Source organism: Monodon monoceros, unplaced genomic scaffold (genome assembly GCF_005190385.1).
Source record: "Monodon monoceros isolate NGI ecotype Baffin Bay Population unplaced genomic scaffold, NGI_Narwhal_1 Super_Scaffold_18, whole genome shotgun sequence".
NCBI lineage: Eukaryota > Metazoa > Chordata > Mammalia > Artiodactyla > Monodontidae > Monodon > Monodon monoceros.
This window is the reverse complement of record NW_021703774.1, coordinates 173,143,577-173,148,482: the sequence shown is the minus strand read 5'-3', so window position 1 is coordinate 173,148,482 and position 4,906 is coordinate 173,143,577. Positions and strand designations below refer to the sequence as shown.

Here is a 4,906-nt window from a genome sequence, read left to right as displayed (position 1 = left end):
GAGCTGCCTCTTGCCCACCGCACGTTCTGATCAGGGTTTAGGTGACTCCAGAATGTCCATGTGATGTCAGCCATCCTTTCCAGTTCCATCTTTGCTGACAGTGGCAGAAGGGAGTGGTAGAGGGCTCTCTCTCACAGGCTTGCTTCCTCAGAGTCCTGGAAGCTCATCTGAACTTTAACTAGATTTATTAACCACGTAGCCAGATGATTGACCATGTAAAGCAGCAGATGTCTTTGACATAACTGTGGCCTGGTAGCATAGTTGGGGCAATTTACATTTATAATGTTTGTTGTCTTCCTTGTTACACCAATTCCTCAAAAAAAAATTGAAATAAAAGATCCTGTGTTAATTTTTTATTACTCAGTTAACGATCCAGGGAAGTTTCAGAGCATCCCCTTCTACACACAGCAGCAGCTGTGTGTAGGTCTGCGCTGGCTCATACACAGCTGATACCTTGCAACCTAGGTGTCTGGGAAAGCGTAATCAGGGCCTGACTACTACCTGTACTGAATTGCAGAATCTGTAAAGAACCCTTCGAGGTCGTTTAGTCCAATCTCCCCAGCAAGTAAGAACCCCTTCTGCAGCACTGCTGACCGTGGTTCCCGAGGCTCTGCTGAATTCCTCAGGGACAGAGCGCCCTTTCTGTTATTGGACACTGATTGTTGCAAGTTTCTTCTGTATATGAAGAAGAGTCTTCCGTCTTCTATCTAGGTCCTACTTCTGCCTTTTAGAATAAACAATCTCCCTTTTTCGAAATCATGCGGTACTGTGTTCCTTTAGTCACGGCTCCCATGGTACTTCTTTTCAGAAGCACACGTTCTTGCATAAAACATTAGACCGACGGCTCCCTGTGGGCAGGCTTTGGGGTGGCAGGTGGTGGTGGGTGCCTTGTGTAGTGCTGTGCACACACGGCAGGCAGGCGCCCCCGAGTACTTGTTCCCGAGTCTGAGGTGTGCTGTGTGGTGAGGAGGAGCCTTTGCTTGAGTTTCATGGCTCTAACCAGGGATTTCCAACGTTTTGTGGCAGGGAGCTCTTCTTTATACTGTGGGGCAGGAAGGACTAAGGACTTAGGGTATCTTCTTAGTAACAGTTCCTGTCGTGAGGGCCTTCTGTGCTTTCTGCTTGTGTTAGGTGCTTATCATGATCTTATTTGGTCCTCACAGAGTTCTGTGAGGTAGGCAGTAGGTACCGTTTTTATCCCCATTTTATAGATGAGGAACCCGAGGCCCTAGAAAAGTTAATTCAACGGCAAAACCAGGATTTTAGTCTAGAGCCGTCACCTTGAAGTACTACGATATGTTGCCATCTCCTTGAAAACGGCCAGTAATAAGATCACATGAAGCCTTCTCCAACCCGCAGCACATAACCCTCTTTGCACCCCAAATTTACTTTTCTCTCATTTGCAGAGTGTGTATCCTGCCCCTTCGCGGGGCTGTAACAACTCTGTCGGGGTGGAGGATGTGGCTCCCTTGTACCTCTAGGTGGCACATGCCAGGCACTCAGTGTTTAATGAGGCCACTGAATAAAATCTGGGAAATATACTAAGGCTATAAGAGCTGGCTGAGCTGCCATGACCTTCTCATCTGCAAGAATATCTAAACATTTTTAACGCCATTTGTGGGAGTTAGGCAAAAAATTTATTGTGGTACCAAAAAAGGGACTAAACGATATGCAGCGTATGATCCGTGGGTCATCGTGCCGTGCCGATTTTACCTAGAATCTTAAACAACAAGCCTGTGATGCAATGAAATTTAAGGTTGAGCTTTCCCTTGTGAAGGGGTGTGAACCAGGCTCTTGGAAAACCGAAAGCTTCAGTGTTCACTTCTGGAAAGCGCTGTCAGTTCTTTGGTTGCTTTCTTCCATTTAGAACCTTGCCTTTGACATTGGTCACCTTAGTAGGTTAGTGGTGGGTGTTTCGGATTTTCCTAGCTGTCTCAGTTAGGTGAAGAGGGTCTGCACATTTGTTTGTGTGACTCTGAACCTGGGACCCATCCGGAGGAGCCAGGAGGTGGCACGGCACAGAGGGCTTCACGTTCTGGAGTTCTTAGCAGTGGAGCTGTCTTCAGGAGGAGAGGAAGCCCCAGGAGCTGATCAAGTGCAGGGCATTCAGCAAGAAGTACATTTTACGCTTCACACACACACAGCAGTATTTATCCTTACTCAACATGATGCCCTCTAATTTTTATTTCATTCAAAAAAAGTGCTAGGGCTTCCCTGGTGGTGCAGTGGTTGAGAGTCCGCCTGCCGATGCAGGGGACGTGGGTTTGTGCCCCGGTGCGGGAAGATCCCACATGCCGCGGAGCAGCTGGGCCCGTGAGCCATGGCCGCTGAGCCTGCGCGTCCGGAGCCTGTGCTCCGCAATGGGAGAGGCCACAACAGTGAGAGGCCCGCGTACCGCAAAAAAAAAAAAAAAAAAAAAGTGCTAGTTTACGAGCCACTAGTGAGTGGCCAGCAGCAGATGAAAAGCACTGGTTACTCTAGTGTCAGCTCATTAGAATTGTGGGATCTTGGCTCCTCCCTGTACCCACGACATCAGAATATGCATTTTAATCTTAGTAAGGTGATTTGGGTCCACGTCACAGTTTGGGAAGGCCTGGGCCAGAGGACACTGGCCTGCTGGCCGGGGAGGCGGTGCTGGGGAACCATTACTCGGGTCGCCCTTGCCTGCGGTTTGGAGACCAGTGGGTGCTGAGCGGCTCTCTGAGCCCTCACCGTCGCCTTGTTTCTTCTGCCCAAGCAGATTCAGTCATACTTTTACGTGGACAAAATTGCAGGTTTTAAGCTCCTTATCCAAGGCTAATTTTGTATTATGTTAAATCACTTGGTTTTGTTCTCATGGCTTCCTGCTTGCTTGGGCATAATTAGGAGGAGGTAGAACTTCAGAGGCAAGTGCACTTTCCATTCTAAAGTAGGAGCAAATCCACTCTCAACACAGGAAGAGATCTGAGGCTTTAATGAAGGGGTTAAATCCAATCTGAAAGCACTTTTGTGGGCACTGATTGCTCAGGCTTATGCGTCGCTGCTTGAGTGTGAAGGAAGAGGGGGTACAGGCTTTAGACAGGCATATATACAAACACACAGGTTGAGCTTAAAATAACCCCCTGGTCTCCAAAGAAGAGACCCAAGTCCACAACACACTGATTTCGGGGCTGCCAAGCAGGATGAGCAGCCACAAGGCTGGAGAGAAGTGCCAGTCAGCCTGAGGATGCTGCTGCCCCTCTGCTGCCGCTGCCCTCAGGGGCCGCCGCTGCCCTTCCCCTGGAGGGCGGCCTCGCCGGCCGCGACAGTGGGGCGAGTAGTCTGACTCGGCCGCATGCTGACCCACTTGTGGGCTGTCTCTTTCCTTGGCACATTTGGCCGCCCCTACGGATTCCCCAGCATCTCCACAGCTGAGTGTGTACAGGACAGACTGCAGGGCTGGACTCTGCAGTGTGCCCCTCAGCTGCCCTGTGCCGTGATGTCCATATAGACCATTGATTCTTGTTTACCTTCAGTTGTTAGGAAGTTTGTTAGAAAGCTCTGAAACTAAGGGGAGCTTCTTCGAGCTAGCAGTCTCCATCTGCTAGTCTTTGAAACATTTAGTGATTACAGCAGTCTACTGCAGTGTAATCATGGAGCTGCCACTGTGGTATTAGTCACACATACTTCTAGAATCTTAATTTATATATACAGCACATGTTCTCACTGGCTCAGATTAATTGACATCATTACATTTTCCATTGTGAGGATTTGTAATTTCATGACATGACTTATTTTTCTCTTTTTCCCATTTTGAAAAAGTTCCAAGAAAGAGTACATAAAGTTGACCATTAAAAATGGATTTTTCTCTGAACTTATCAGATGAGTTCCAGACAAGTCATTCATTATCAGATTACTCCTAGAAGCTTTCTAAGGAGTTTGAAAAGCCAGAATATAACGTCTCAAGCTGATCTCTCTCAAAAAGCAATTTGTGGACAGCCAGGAGGAAGACCAGAGATGGGAAAACCAAGCTAAATTAGCCTGATCCACCTTGGGGGGCTTCTTAGCTGCCAGTCACTTGTCAGGGAAAATGATAGATTTCTTGACCTCTTCTAATTAAGAACCTCAGCCAAGATTAGGGGCAAAACAAGCAGAGTTTCCTTGATTGCAAAATTTCAACTTCTTTTCTCTAATTAGAGCAATTTCGTTAAGGTGTTCTCTTAACTTATCCTTTAAATAGAAATGTGATTTATTGTTCTGGAGCATTTTTTTTTTTTAAGGAATTATGTATCTTAATGCTGGCTGAACCAGGTGGTTGATTTGTCTTTCCTTTGTCCTCTGCTTCTTTTTAAAAGCATATACAGGAAGTGGCAGAAATAAAAACAGCCTGTTGACTTTCCTTGCGTGGTGGTATGAGGGGGCCTCCCAGGCCAGGGCAGTGTCCTTTTTAGGAGGGGAAGCCAGGGAGATGTCCAAACGGCAGGAAGTCCTGCCCCTCCAACAGTCCACTTGCCGAGATGAAACGCCCTGCAAGAATTTCTATTGGAAGACCTTCTCCTCCTGCAAATAAAGCCCCACCCATAATTACTCATGCAAAGAAGTGTAAGGATGGATCTGAATAAAAACGTATTCATCAGCCGTGATCTTCCTTCTTTACGCAGTTGTCTTCTCTTTCTCGTGTAATTTGAAAAGTAGTTTTTATTTTAACTCCAAAAACACCCAATACTGAGTGTCTTGAGTAATTTGGAACCCAAAGAGAGTATTTTTGATAAAGATTTTTGTGGCTTTTTCCGTTATTGTCAATGCAGCCATGGGGCTTTCCTTCCACCTTCATTATGTGCTTAGAGGTGGTTCTGTCCTTGTCTTCCTTGCTTTGATTTAAAATAGCTAAAAGCTACATATTTAAGTGTTCAGAATAACATTACAGTTTATTTTGATATAAACTGTC

At 46.6% G+C, this 4,906-nt stretch overlaps 1 pseudogene; it reads left to right on the top strand.

Annotated features, from left to right (window-relative positions):
* Positions 1-3,092: 3,092 nt before the first annotated feature.
* Positions 3,093-4,528, top strand: LOC114898054 (annotated as a pseudogene).
* The last annotated feature ends 378 nt before the right edge of the window (positions 4,529-4,906 follow it).